Consider the following 15,977-nt stretch of genomic DNA (forward strand, 5'->3'; position numbering starts at 1 on the left):
TGTGGGGCAATCACAAAACAACTCGATTTTTTTCCTGTTCATCGTTCAAACCTATCGCACGAGGTGAGCACTCACCCTGCCCCTTGATGAAATATTGGGCAAACCCATGACTTTCATGGTCACTCAGATAATGAAAATTCCCCCAGCCACTTCAAGGAACCGATCACAGTTTCATTTTCATAATTAATATGTCCAGTCTTGTGTAATAATTAACACTTCGAATTTATTTTTAACTCAATCATCTTCCTCCTCGGACCTACCCAGGCTGGCCTCCTGTAGTGGAAAATGAGAGGAAAGTCTGTCCTGGTGAGGTTCTCTCTCTCTCAGTCTAAGAAATTGTACCCCCCTTTTCATCTTTCTAACAGAATTTTTACTCCTTCCATGGTTGGAGTATGGATGGGGGCAGAGGAAATAAAATTAAGAGAGGCAGGAAAAGTTTACTTGAAGAAAACGTCAAAGATTTGTTATCAGCACTCTCTAGGCTTGGCAATCATTTTTATTGTGTTACTTTTGTGAGCTCCCTGGAGATCCTCATCTTTGGAGATCCCTCATCCACAGTGGCCTTGACAGACGTAACATGTCTTTCTCAAACTGCTTCCTTACAATGTCTTCTAGAGATCCTCGGCCTCTAGCAGAGTACCTCCAGCTTCTTTCTGCTCAACCTCTCTTATCCCTCAAGGCAGGGTCTTAAAAAAGCTCATGTCGTCTCTGCTACAAGAGGCCCACATTTGGTCCACAGGAAAACCTCATCCCCTCCACCCTGAGAAACGTGGAGGGCAGGCCCATCCCAGTGCAGCCACTTTCCTTGCTCCATTCCCAGCCACTTGGACAGCCGCAGTGTTGTGAACCTTGATTTCTTAGGGGTGAGGCAGACAACCAACCAATCGTGTCTCCCCAGGTTCAGGGACACATTAAACCCTCTGAGTAGTGTCTGAGAAGCCCCGTTTCCTAGGAATAAGGTGAAGAAGTGGCAATTGTGACTTCTCCCACTTGGGAGGGAATCTCTGAGAATACTAGCTCTCTACAAAGGTGGTTTTTTCTCCAGCCTCTCCAATTCCCAAACATGCCCTAAATATAGATAAGAGATTAATAATCACGAAATTGATTTTTCACCACCTCCTTTGAAATCTTGCATGTTTGTCTTGTACCTCAATTAGAATGTGGTATTTATTATTTGGGGGGCTTCAGTCCATTTTAACATCCTGTTACATCTGGTTCTCTTTTGAGATTACAGTTTAGCTTTTGTGTAAATAAGCAACAAGTTCTAGGGTTTATGTTTAACTTTTTACTTTATGTTCATGAAAGTGCAAGAAGAGTAGCTCAGCCCACCCCATGAGCACCATTTTGAAGATGTTAGAATTATCTTTGGTGTTATTTGCCTTTGCTTTCTAGGATTTTGTTCTATGTTTTCAGACATTTCTATCCTTATTTTTAATTTTTATTTCTCTTCCAAAACCTTTTACTTATAAAACTCACATTTCAGTCAATTTAAAATAAACCCATGGGTTCTGGACCCTGTCTTTTTCAAACTTCACTGAGACTTTGGTCCATCATTTCTTTATTCTTTCCTCTACGTCTTGAACGACACCGACTTTCAGAGAGTCTCCCTGCTGGACCCGCAGACACTTTTCCTCCCTCTCTCCTTCCCTCTCTCCACCCTTTCCTCCCTCTCTTCCTTTATGTGCTGGGCATGATAATAAGAGCTTAGGTCTCTCATTCTATAAAAACAATATAAAACACACACACACACACATGCACAGACACAAGCAGGCACACACGCACACACATCTTTCCTTGATCATATGCTCTCCTTTAGCTACAATTGTATCTTTCTCCTTTTGTTTTCTTTTTATTTGCATGCATTGTATGCTGTATATTTCATAGCCCTAAATTTTCCTTCTTCAGTTTCTTCTGGGTTATCTTTTCTTCTGAGCAGCCCCATTTTTTGGCTTAGGAGCGGCCCATTCCTTTTCAGGAAGAGCCCTCTCCATGTGCTGGGCTCACTCTTGCAGGGGTGATATGATCATGATCTCTGTTGGCACCTTGAGGGCTTTCTTCACCTGACATGTTCAATGACTAGAGAATCCACTTCTAAATCCTGAAGTTCAACGTTATTTTCTGAATTTTTAGCCACGCGTAGCATAGATTCAGCACTCTTTTTGAGCCACTGACACCATTTCAAGCTCCACTCTTAGCCTGAAGATGCCAGCCAGCTACCCCATTGTATGAAATTAATGTGATGTATTTAAGAACAAAACAAAGCACTACCTCAGCCCATAACCCTCTCTAGTTATTGGCATCTCTCTCTGCTCTTTCACAGCCAAACTTCTCGTAAGTCTTGTTCATGCTCCACTTTCTCACCTCCCATTTACTCTTCAATGCTTTCTAGTTTAGCCTTTGTACTCATCCCTCTACTTAAACCGCTTTCTTGTCAAGAACCTTATTGCTAAATCCATGGAGCCTTTTTTATTCCATATTCTATTTTACGTCTTGGCAGCATTTGCTACTATTGGCTACTTCCTACTTATGGAAAAAATTTATCTTTTGTCATTCATTCCCCATGCCTCCCCATTTATTTATTTATTTATTTATTTATTTTTTTTAAAGATTTTTTTTTTTTATTTTTTCCTTTTTCTCCCCAAAGCCCCCCGGTACATAGTTGTGTATTCTTCGTTGTGGGTTCTTCTAGTTGTGGTATGTGGGACGCTGCCTCAGCGTGGTTTGATGAGCAGTGCCGTGTCCGCACCCAGGATTCGAACTAACGAAACACTGGGCCACCTGCAGCGGAGCGCGTGAACTTAACCACTCAGCCACGGGGCCAGCCCCTTCCCCATTTATTTTTGTGTTCTTTCTCCATCTCTTTTGGAGGCCTCTCTGACTCTGACCATCCCTCAAAATTTGGATTTTCTTAAGGGTCTTTCCACTGTTATTGCTTATCTTCTCACCCTAAACTCTAACTGCACCATTTCATCCCAAAACTTCAGTCATTTTATAAAAAACTCCCAAACTGATCTTCTTAGATGGCTCTTCTGAGCTCCAGTCTCTCCTGAACAGCTGCCTGTTGGATTTACCCATTTGGATTTCCCTTGGAAACTTTAAATTTGTGTCCAGTACTGAAACTTGTGTCCAGTCATCTCTTAAACTTGTTATTCTTCTTTGTTGACCTTTATCAGTGAAAGATACCATCCTCTTCACCTGGTTGATCAAGCTGGAAACCCTACTCCCTTTCTCTTATACCCACAAGCCTTGTGAGTTCTGCCTTTATGCTGTTACTCAGATCTCTGTACTTCTTTACTATGCTCATACTTCAGCCCTGACCATTCTGGACCCTTTCTTGGCCTACTGCAGCAGCCTCTCAACAAATCTCCATGACTCCCATATTGCTTTCCCTTCTGGACATATTTCTTATTGCAGCCAGAGTGACCTTCCAGCATCTGCCAGCTTCTGCAGTCCCTTTTTTGGAAATGTCCGCCTCCAACCACTTGATGGTGGTGGGCCTCTGTGGCCCTATGTATATTACTTCTTACTGACAACAAAAAAATTCCAACAAGATGGACACCTGGATCAATCAGATACTCTTTCTTGGTGTATCTTTATTAAATATTTTAACTGGAAGAACTTGCACATGTGGGAGTTATGAGGCAATATCTTCTGCCATGCACACAAGGAAGCAAGGAATCTTGCTCAAGGAGAGAGGAAGAAGACGTTTATATACAGAAAGGAGCAGAGATAAGACCCTATTGCACCAGAAAGAGAAAGGCAAGCTTGACTCCTGATGGCTTTAGAGTTCCTAGCCTCAGCCCCTCATGAGGCTCAGCCAGGCTTTCAGGTTCATGATTTATCCCTGAGAATGTAATTTCATATAATGGATCTGAGCTCCCCAGCCAGTGTGCTGAAGATGTGAGCTTCAATATTGACCCCTCAAGCCCTTAGGGCAGCTTCAGTCCCCAGGCTGATTGCCTTCTGCCACAGGCAGCCTTGTCTATTTTCCCCGGGGTGCTGTATAAATACTATCATTTTCCATCTGTGCCAGGATATGAAAAAGGTTGAAAAGCACTATAATATACGGTTAATAAATTTCTCCTTTTTGCTTAAGTCAGCTTAAGTGGAATTCTGTGGAGGTTTTTTTTGCCACTGAGAGCTTTGACTAAGATATCTTTCCAAAATGTCAATTTGAACTGACTTTTCTCCTATGTAAAACCATCACTGCTTCTCTAATATCTTGGGGGTTTAGTTCACACTCCTTGATGTAATATATAAAGAAAGAAGTTACTATTTTCGTGAAAAATATGCTAGACTTCCTATAATTGTAGGTCTTTGCACCCACCAGTCCGTGTGTTGTAACACTCCCCACACTTCGCTCTCTTTCCCTTTGCTTGGTTAACACCTAGTGCTTTGTTATTTTCAATCTAGATGTCATGTGCTTTGGAAAGTGTTCGTCTAATTTACAAATTCGAGGCTCAGTGCCCCTCTTAAGCTGTGCTCCTATAGAAGCCTACGTAATAGACGTCTATCTGGCTATATTTTACTCAACAGTAATGTCCCATTTACCTACCCAACCCCTGTCTTGAAGGCAGAGTCAGTGTCTACATTATTACTATACTCTCAACATCTAGCACATTGGAGGTGAGCAGTAAATATTTATTATGGGAGCAACACTATCAACAATCCTTGGATTTGTCCTTATTCAATTACTTCTTCGATTCCATTTCAAAACCATTCTAAAGCTTCCCCATCCTCTTCATGCCCTCTTCTCACTCCCACCACTCATACAATCTCCTTTCCTATCCAACTGAGGACCTGAGGCTGCCATCTGCACCCTTCCTACACTCACTATTCTTTCATTCACGGTCACCTAATCTAGGCCACAATTTTCTATGCTCTCTGAGAATAAGTTCCTCTTGTTGTTCATGGCCAACTCCATTTCCACTCCCTCAATCCACCCCATTCTCACCCCTTTCAGGACAGCCATCCTCTTTCTTTATCTATCCTTAAAATCTTCATTGATTCCTTCCCCTAAGCCTATAAACATATTCAATTTTTTTCTATCTTAAAAAAATTAATGAGTTCTTTTCTCCAGGAATACTGAACTTCTTAGAATTTTTGAGTAGTTCCCAATACATTCATACACAATTCTTTTTACATGGAATTAGCCACTCTTCCTATCTATTAAAGTAAAATCTTAATCAGCAAGGTCCATCCTCAGCACCATTGTATCCACAAAATCTTTCTCAATATTATAACTGAATGTAATCACTTTCCTGTACCTTTCTTGAGTTATTTATTAAAATTTATTTCACACTATAGTTTTTTGTGTACTTACCTCAATGCCTAAACCCACTACAGCTCCAACTCAACATCTCCAAAACTATAAACTTATTCAAAGTGAAGACTTTATCTTACTTCTGTGTTTTCACAGTATCTAGCACTAAGTTGAAAGGTTAGACGAAGTAGTGTGATAACAGTAATATTTAATGTTTATTGCTTGCGATGTTCTAGGTAATTTTCACAAACCGTCTCACTCAATTTGCATGACAACCATTGAAGTTGTTACTATTATTATCCCATTATAACAATAAGTCAGGGTGCAGAAGGAATATATTTGTCATAATGCAGATACAAGCTGGAGTCTTGACTCTCCCACCCACTGGCAGTTGGATCTGGAAAGTTATTCAACCTCCCTGATTCTCATCTGTGGTGATGCCCTATCTTACAAGGTGGTTGTAAATATTTGAGGAACAAATAGTGCCTGCCATGTACAAACTACTTAGACATTAATTTCCTCTTTCTTTCTCTTCTTTTGCATATGCAGATACTCAATAAATGTCTGTTGAAGTAAGTTGAATATATCTGTATCTGAGTACTATCACAGATAAATCTAAAGAATTGTTGTTCCTACATGGCTTCTAAATTGCTCATTTCGTCTAGAAATACGGTTGTGCCACGTCCTACCTCTGGAAGTGTATTGAACCTGCATAAGAGATTCAGAGACGTGAAAAGAATGGAGTAGATGATGCAGCACTGTGTCTCATCATTTCTCTGAAAAATCATGAGTTGCACTGATCACAGAAACCGAGAGAAGAAAGCAAAAACATCAGGTACATGTTTCTGATACGATGATGTTTCAGTTACTATGGCTATATAATAAGTTATGTAAAATGTATTTGAGTAAAACAACCATTTATTATGCTTATGGATCATGGGAGTTAGGAGTTTAGACAGGGCACAAAGTAGGCAGCTTATCTCTGCTCCACAATGCCTGGGGCCTCTGCTGAAAGACTCAAAGGCTGGGGGCTGGAATCCTCTGAAGGCTCACTGATAGCTGGGAGTTGTGACTAGCTATTGGCTAGAGGACTCAGTTTCTCTTCATTTGGAACTCTCTATATGGTCTCTCTATGTAGACTAGTATGGGCTTGCTTACTGCATGGTGGCTGAGTTCCCAGAGTGGCTGAAGACAGAGAGAGAAAAAGAGAGAGGGAAGGGAGAGAGAGAAAAATCAAGAGAGAGGAAATATAGACCTCACCTCTTGATCAAAGTGTTGATGTCATGTTGTAAGAAGAATATGTAAGATGAGATATATATATATAGATAGATAGATGCAGCCATCTTGGGAAAATACACTTGGCCACAGAAGAGATACATACATACCTGGCATTTCTATAGCCCTTTACCAAGATTGTTAAATGTATGCTTTAAGTTGTAATTTTCAAGGTATAAAATGATAAAAATCAAGGTGATGCCTTTGGCCAATTTTTATTTTAAGGCTGAAATTTTAATAACATATGTAATAGTTGTTACAAGTCCAATAAGAATGGCAAGATTTCATTTTAGGAGGTAGGCAAAATGATAGAGGGGGGAAAGATTCTTGCACCTCTTGAGTCATTATGAATCAGGTACTTTAACAGTTATATTGTCTTGTTTCCCAAGGATATCTCCAATCCCAATATTTTCTTTCCCAAGGATATAGTTCCTTCTCCAGAATATTTTCAAGTTTTAGATAAAAGAAAAGAGTTAAAATGTTTTGCTTTTGGCACTGTTTGACATCATTCTTCTTAACCCAAATATTGCTTTTCGGGCTTTAAATTAAAATGTCAAAGATCTCATCCTTAATCTTTCTAAAATGTCTGTCAGAGACCAGACTAGACAAAACTATTCTTAGGGTCACAAAGTCAAATTCTGATGCAGATAAAGAATCAGCCAAATTTATACTCCACAAACAAACTCTCTGCCCTTTGCTATTTTCATCACTACCATCCTACGAATTTTTCTGCCTCATTTGATAACTGAAGTATCTTTAGTAAGTCTTTCATTTCAGGATTAGAGTTACTGTGTTAAATATTAAAACCTTTTGGTTGAGGCAACTTAAATCTACAAAAGAATTTAATTAATACTTATAGTATTCTTTCTTCAAAGCAGATCGGTTAGGGGAGTCACAAATACTGGACTGCGAGGGAACATGCAGACTGAAGAGGATGGAAGACCTAAAAGTTGAGCTTCATTTAGTTCTTCCCCTTGCCCAGGCCCATTATGCACATGATCTTCTATGTTTAGACATAGAAGAAAATTACGAAGTTGGACAGAAACATAAGAAGTACTAAGCAGTATGGAGGGCTGGAACAAACACTGCAGGGTTATGCAATTTCAAGCAGAGGAACTAAGCTATAGAATGGAAGAAGGATGGCAGCTCATCAGCTACCCTGGCTTATAGAGTTTAAAAGTTTAAGCAAAGCTTTTGGCATGAGAAATCGAGACACATATAAACCAGATCCTTTGCTGGCAGCCATTAACAGTAACGGGGCCTGGTCTGTGTGGAAAAGACCAAGAGTTTCAAGCATTTTTCAGGTGCAACCTCAGATGGAGATGCAGATATAGAGTCACCTTCAAATAGCAAAGGATGGTGACAACATCACTACATTTCTGGAATTGTCAAGTCTCTCTAATCCCAGAAAATGAGGAGTTTCTGGATAATTTATAACATATGTTATCATGAAATTTATTGCGTAATATTCAGGACATTTATCTTCTAGCTTAGCTAAAAATCTTATAATACCTTTGTATTCTCAAAACTGAACACGCATATATGTCTTGATACTATGATACAAGAATAACTCCTGACTAACGTTTTAGACTGAAGAAAAGATGATGAGAGAAATATCCTAAGCATGTAGATGGAAAAAGATGGAAGAGGATGAACAAAATAATATGGAGGAAGAGAACAAAGAGGTGAAATATGTGAAAATTTTCTTTTCAGCTACAAAGCACGAAACAAATACAAGTATAGAAGTAGTGGTAGTTATGTAATTTTATTATTTGGAGGGCAGTTCGATTACAAGAGAACAGTGCTGTGTGGAAGAAGCTCCTGAATTATTCACAAGAAACCTCTTTTGAAATAAGTTTTTAACTGACTTCTAAAACTTTCCTATAAAGGAAATGCACACATTTTTAAAAGAATGAACAGGTGTTAAAGGATTTATTTTCCATTTCACTCCCTGTGTCGGTGTTCTGATTCATTGTTTTCCCACAGTTCCTTTAATATAGACTTTAATGGGTTCTGCTCCTAATCAGCTTTCCACGGAGCAATATAAAGACAGGATTACAGGGCACACAGATCACAGAAAAGAGGCTCTTTGTCCCATAGCAATAGGTAGGTAGATATTGGACAATTATGAATTAAAAAGCATAATAATCATTAAATGTAGCACATCAAGGCAATTATGTAGCAGAAATAATTACTGCTCAGGTATTTCATACTTTTATCAAATGATTGAGGTTTCAAATGATTACCTGTCTTGAGTGTAGTTGTTTAGGAACTCAACTCGATTGAAAAATAATTTTTAAACCAGCTATGAATCTATGAAACATCAGCTTGGCTCTTACAACGTGCATTGGTTCTGCCCACCATAACCCAGACTGCCCCACTTCTAATGACGGGAAAAGATGGTGAAGGAAAAGAAGCCTGGAGCTGAGAGCCAGAACCCCATGGGGTTTAGAGCTTGGACACCCCGTTCTGGGCCTCAGTAGCTATCAGAATTTGGGCTGGCTGCAGAACTGCTCTGAGCCTCATTTTCCTCATCTAGAAATAAGAAAACCTGCTCTTTTTCTCTATTACCAGGTTTTGGAAAGGATTGAACAGGGTCAAGTATGAGAATGAGAATTTATTTGTAGACAGAAGCCTGGGCTCTAACTGCCTGGATACATCAGAGGCCATGACCCTGACATGCAACCTGCCACCTGATCCTGTTTGACTTCCCCAACCAGCTCTCATTGTTCAAACAACTTCCAGATTTTTCCCTCTCTCTGTAAGTTGTGCTGAATTGAAGAAGAAACATAAATCACACTTATTCAACAAATTTGTATTAAGTGAAATTTGTGTCCCAGGGAAATAGAGTTCACATGACTATATATAACAAAAATGTGAAGATTGCTATTAATATATAAAATATATTTAACTTATATAATGAGTATATATCTTATATAATATATAATGAGCCGTATACGAGCTCGTGTTTAGTTCTCTACCTGACTGTCCTTATGTCCACTCTCCAGCTCTTAATAGGCTTCCCTGATTTCATTTAAGTCTTGGGGACAAGGACTATGTGTCATGTCCTAGCCTAGTCTAATTTACTTAATCATATAAATTGCATGTTCTCATTTTAAAATGAGTAAAGTGCTGAGAAAATAGTGTTGGCCATGTTGCATATAGCAGAAGTGTGGATGCTAAAAGCCAGTATAATTTAAGCAAATGGATATGTTTATAGAGTAGCAAAACTAATGCTTTCTGACAGTTGCTCTGGCCTTTATCTTAACCTCTATTTTCCCAGTTACAAATAGGAAGTAGAATATCTAAGCTGCCCTGAAGGGGTGCTAAAGATGTATTATTTGTATCAAATCCTAGAAGTGGAAAAACTCAAGTTCAATCTTGATAATAAATTTTGGCTCTCTTTTGCTGGTGTCCATTAACAATATCATAAACGTGAAAACCTTTGCATCTGCACCTGGAGATTTATCAAAGCATCAGTATTCTAAAATACGCCATTTTAGACTTTGAATCTATAAAATATAAAAGTGAAATATATTATTACATGAAAGTTTTGGCAATATGATGTATTGGAAAACAACGGTAACAACACTAAATGCCCTAAGAAGGAGTCTTGGGCCTTGTTTCCTCCTTTCCACCCACTGGTCAAGTAAACTTGGGCAATGTAATGTCTCTGGTCCTTAGTTGCCTCTGACAAAACGGGGGACAATGAGAACAGAGAGACTGAATCAGATGATTTTTACCAGCCGTAAGATCTATGATTATAAAATTGTAATAATGATTTTAACCAATGGCTCAGGGGCTTTTGGGGTAAAATTCAACATCATAAGAATGCGTAATATCCTTCTATCAGAGACCATTAAAATACCATCCTAAGGTTATATTCTTCTGTGTGAGGTTAATTCATTTAACAAGAACCTATTAACTATCTGCAATATGCTGAGTGTTCTCTGAGACCCTGGGGATAAAGAGGCGGGATATAAAGATGAATAAGTCACAGTGCCTGCTCCAGGGGATATTTTCAATTTAGAGAGAACATAGACACACAAACAGATTATTGCAGTAGATTGTGGTAAGTATGATAATAGCCATTTGACAGAGAACTATGAGAGTTCTCACAGGATAAGGTTGGTGGACCAGTATGATAAGCTTTGAGGCAGTTGATACTGCTGTATGGTGTGATGGATGTGCCACCAAACTAGGAGCCAGAACACCTAGGTTCTGTTACTACCAAACTCACTTGCTATCAACACTGCCTCCCCAGGATGTAACCTGGAGGCAATCACTTTAGTTTTTCCATCTGGAAAATAAAGGGGTTTAGCTATGTGGTTTCAAATTCTATTAAAGCTCTAAAACCCAATGACTCTCTGGCAGATATGCTGATTGTCTATCTGATATTCACTCTCCCCTTCATTCCTAACAAAACTGAATCTCAGTTTTATTTGGGGTTACAATATTCTCAGATAAAAAGTTGATTTCCCAGTTGCCTTTTTTTATAGGGATGGTCATGTGACACATTCCAGTCAATAGAAACAAAATAGAATGCTTTATTTTCCTGATAGAGACACAACCCTTCTTTCTTTTCACTTCCTTCTTCTTGCCTAAAATACAGCACAGCACAATGAGTACACATGCCACTGTTAGGATGGATGCGTAGAAAGCTGTAAGAAGCCTGAATCTTTAATGGGTCCCTTCACAGCTGCATTGGCCCTAAAATACCTCCTTCCAGACTTGTTGCCTAAGTAATATTTAATTTGTTTTCTGTTACAAGCAGCTAAACTCAGTCCTCACTGGTTCAGATCCCTAAGCTTTGGTATTAAAAGATGGTATCTTCTGAATTCAGAAGCTGTGCTAAATTATAGTTCAACATGATGTAGATCTACATATTAGTGTCTGAGTATGTGTTTGTACATATGTATGAGCGTGTGGAGATTACACACACACACACATCATATCTGGATACTACATAATTTGTAGGTCAATGACTCCCAGGTTTATGTCCCCACTCAAGACTTCTCCTCTGACCTCTAATCCAATTGCCACCCTATTATCTCTCCTTGGAAGTCTTAGAGTTCCCTTTAACATAAAAAATCCAAACCAAACACGTAAAGTACACATGCACACCCCCAAATCCAAATGTTCACACGATGTTTGCTATCTTTATATTGACATTTCCATCTAATCAGATATTTGGGCCAGACAACCTGGAGTTACCTATGACACTCTCTGCTCCTACATATGAAATAGCCAAAATCTTCTTACATTCCACTCTCAGTGTAATTGTTATTTAATTTCTTTGGGCCTCAGTTGTCTCATTTGTAAAATGAACATAATAATCATATCTACAGTATAGGCTTGTTATCTGAAGATTAAATTAGTTAATACATATAAATTTTAGAACAATGACGCATGCTAAAGTGTTCAATAAATAGTATTATTTTTGAAATAGAAATAATATAGTAATTACTGCTCTTCGGAATTTATGCACTTTGACATTAGGTGGGTGAATATAGATAGATACATAATTTTATAATTTTCCTTTTGATTTGTTTTAATATTCACTATGAGTGTTGTTGGAGAGTCAGGTTCTATATATATACTTTGATACATACCTTGGAAGTAAACTGAAAAATTAATGGATCTACACTTTAATTCATGCAAGAAATATTTAGTGAGTGCTGTCTGTAGGCCAGGTACTCTTCTCAGCATTGAATATACAGTGGAGAACATGCAAAGTCCTTACCATACTAGAACTTTGAAATTCCATGTCTGCTTCCTTACCAGTAAAATAAAATGGTTGAATTAGAAGTAGATGATATCTCTTCCTTGCCATTGAATGAACATCTGAGTCTATGATTATATGAAGCTGTGCTCTATTATATGAGTGGAAAAACATGAAATTGGAATGTGGAAACCCTTGAATGCTAGGCTAAGGAGGGTGGCCACAGTTCGGTATGCAATAGAGAACCAATAAAATTTTTCAATTAGCACAATGAGAGTTATGCTTTAAGAAGTTTGACTGTGAAGCATTGTATAGGATGGATTGGGTTCAGGATTTTCAAAGATAGAAATATCCTTCACCCATGGATAGGAAGTGATGATTAGCAATGTGCCTGGAAGAGGCAGGGCCCGGGAACTAGGCAAAAAGGCAGTTCATGGCACAGCATGTTGCTGAAATAGGAAATTCCTCTGGATCTGGGCTTGTTTTGATTAAAGAAAAGAGCCTGTGCATGTATATGTGTGTATAAATAGAAAGATTTTTGTCATTAAACAACTTTCATGCCAGGAGCCCAACTAGAAGATGGCATGGAGCCATGAGACTACCTTGTTTATACCTTTATCCAGGCCCAGGCATGGAGGCAGGCAACACTTTATTTAGTAGCATAGGAACTCCACCTGGATGCTGGCTCACTGAACACTGGGCTCAGTGTATGCTGAAGCCACTGTACGCTGTCGCCAGGAAACACCTTGCCTTCCTGGACTGCATTTGCTTGGGCTGAGTGCCCGGGTGACATCACTAGTCTGGTGTTAGCAGCCACAGTACAGCAGGCAGGAACAAGGCCTTCCTCTGACAGAATGTGCTTTCCTGGATTCTCTCCCTGAGGTGATAGTACCAAGATGCACCTTTTGGATTAAGACATTATCCTTGGGAGTCTTAGAGCAATCAATAATGAGAGGATTCTGAAGACATAGAAGAGGGCTTCAAACAGTTTAATTTGAAAAAAAGAAATGTGAATAATTTTGTACCACATGCTGGTAAGTGGAACCTACTGGATTAAATTAGAATGGAAGGCTAAGGATGATAATATTATAAAAGACTAGAATCAAGCAATAGAAACATCAAGGAGATGTTGATGGGATTTTGGGAGTGAGAATTTACTCTTTGTGGAGTGAGAACTGCCATTTGCTCTAAGAACTGATTTATTTTTTTACTTTGTGTTTTCAGGATATGGATTATGTGGATTTTTATCACCATGTCCAATGTGCCTTTTCAAATAGTGTACCATTTATTTTTCTTATTTTTTCATTAATTTTTTTATTGTGGTCATAATATCTTATAACATAGTGAAATTTCAGTTGTACATTATTGTTTGTCATACACCATATAAGTATGCTCCTTCACCCGCTGTGCCCACCCTCCAGCTCCCTTCTCCTGGAAACCACTAATTTATTCTCTTTGTCTGTAAGTTTGTTTATATTCCACATATAAGTGAAATCATATGGTATTTGTCTTTCACTGTCTGATTTATTTCACTTAACATGATGCCCTCAAGGTTCATCCATGGGGTTGTGAATGGGACGATTTCATCTTTTTTATGGCTGAAGAGTATTCCACTGTATATATATACCACATCTTCTTTATCCAATCATCTGTCAATGGGCTTTTGGGTTGCTTCCACATCTTGGCTATTGTGAATCATGCTGCAGTGAACATAGGAGTGCATAAGTCTCTTTGGATTGCTGATTTCCGGTTCTTTGGGTAAATATCCAGTAGTGAGATATATGGGTCATATGATATTTTTATTTTTAATTTATTTTTATTTTTTTGAGAAAGATTAACCCTGAGCTAACATTTGTTGCCAATCCTCCTCTTTTTTGCTGAGGAAACTGGCCCTGAGCTAACATCTTTGCCCATCTTCCTCTACTTTATATGTGGGACACCTACCACAGCATGGCTTGCCAAGCGGTGCCATGTCTGCACCTGGGATCCAAACCGGCGAACCCCAGGCAGCCAAAGCGGAACGTGCAAACTTAACTGCTGCGCCACCAGGCTGGCCCCTAATTTTTAATTTTTTGAGAAATATCCACACTGTTTTCCATAGTGGCTGCACCAGTTTGCATTCCCACCAGCAGTGGATGAGGGTTCCATTTGCTCCACAACTTCTCCAACATTTGTTGTTTTTTGTCTTGGTGATTATAGCCATTCTAATGAGTGTAAGATGGTATGTAAGTGTAGTTTTGATTTGCATTTCCCTGATGATTAGTGATGTTGAGCATCTTTTCATGTGCCTATTGGCCATCTGTATATCTTCTTTGGGAAAATATCTGTTCATATCTTCTGCCCACTTTTTGATTGAGTTCTTTGTTTTTTTTGTGTTCATTTATGTGAACTCTATATATCATGGAGATTAACCCCTTATAAGATATATAATTTGCAAATATTTTCTCTCAGTTTGTGGGTTGTTTTTTCATTTTGATCTTGGTTTCCTTTGCCTTCCAGAAGCTCTTTAGTCTGATGAAGTCCCACTTGTTTAGCTTTCCTTTTGTTTCCCTTGTCTGAGTAGACATGCTATTGAAAAAGGTCTTTTTAAGTCTGGTATGAAAAAGTGGACTGCCTATATCGTCTTCCAGAAGTTTTATGGTTTCAGGTCTTACCTTTAAGTATTTGGTCCATTTTGAGTCTATTTTTGTGCATGGGGAAAGATAATGTTCTACTTTCATTCTTTTGCATATGGCTGTCCACTTTTCCCAGCAGCACTTGTTAAGGAGGCTTTCCTTACTCCAGTGTATATTCTTGGCTCCTTTGTCAAAGATTAGCTGTCCATAGACGTGTGGTTTTATTTCTGGGCTTTCAGTTCTGTTCCATTGATCTATGTCTGTTCTTGTACCAGTACCATGCTGTTTTGATTACTACAGCTTTGTAATATATTTTGAAGTCAGGGATTGCAGGGCCACCAGCTTTGTTCTTGTTTTTCAGTCTTGCTTTGGCTATTCGGGGTCTTTTGTTGCCCAAGATGAATTTTAAGATTCTTTGTTCTATTTCTGTGAAGAATGTCATTGGGATTCTGATTGGGATTGCATTGAATCTATAGTGTACCATTTTTTTTAAGAATTTTGTCACATCTCTCCCCCATGATCTGTCTGACAAAAGCTCATTTGTCTGTGAAAATCCAGCTCAGGTGTCACCTCCTTCAAGCATGCTTTGCAGAATTGGACAGAGAGAATGAAGTCCTCCTTCTTCTTTGATGCTTTTATAAATGATGTACTTTTCTATTGTTGCCCTTGTAATACTGTATTTTATTTATTTCTCCTATTAGACTATGATTTTCTTCATTATGTTCATGTCAGAATCTTTGTTGCTCTTACAGTGCCCATAGAAGGCATTTAATAAGTATGTGTTTAATGAATGAATAGAAACTTAAAAAAAATATGTTGATCACTAGTTACATACCAGCACTGTGGCTACCATAGTGATCAGTAGTGATTAAAAGAGTTATGATGTCTTTTTCTAGAACTTTCAATCTGTTGGTGGGGGGGACCATACAAAGAAAATGCCATTTACAGCTTGATATGAGCGACATATATCTATATGTATGGAGGCACATGGGATGAACATGCCTCCTATGTAAAAATATTTGGATATTATATATTTCCATCTTAAAAGTAATGATATTATTCAGAAAGCAATGAATTTGAAAGCTAAAAGGGGAAAATGGCT

General features: G+C 38.5%; 1 long non-coding RNA gene across 1 annotated transcript in view; it reads left to right on the forward strand.

Moving 5' to 3' along the window:
• The window catches only part of LOC123285207 (uncharacterized), a 432,431-nt gene that overhangs the window by 396,867 nt on the left and 19,587 nt on the right, over positions 1–15,977 (forward strand). The window contains exon 4 of the long non-coding RNA XR_011502880.1: positions 5,929–6,098. This is a non-coding gene — a long non-coding RNA (uncharacterized lncRNA). The remainder of the gene's footprint in view (positions 1–5,928; positions 6,099–15,977) is intronic.

The sequence above is a fragment of the Equus asinus genome, chromosome 4 (genome assembly GCF_041296235.1).
Source record: "Equus asinus isolate D_3611 breed Donkey chromosome 4, EquAss-T2T_v2, whole genome shotgun sequence".
Lineage (NCBI taxonomy): Eukaryota > Metazoa > Chordata > Mammalia > Perissodactyla > Equidae > Equus > Equus asinus.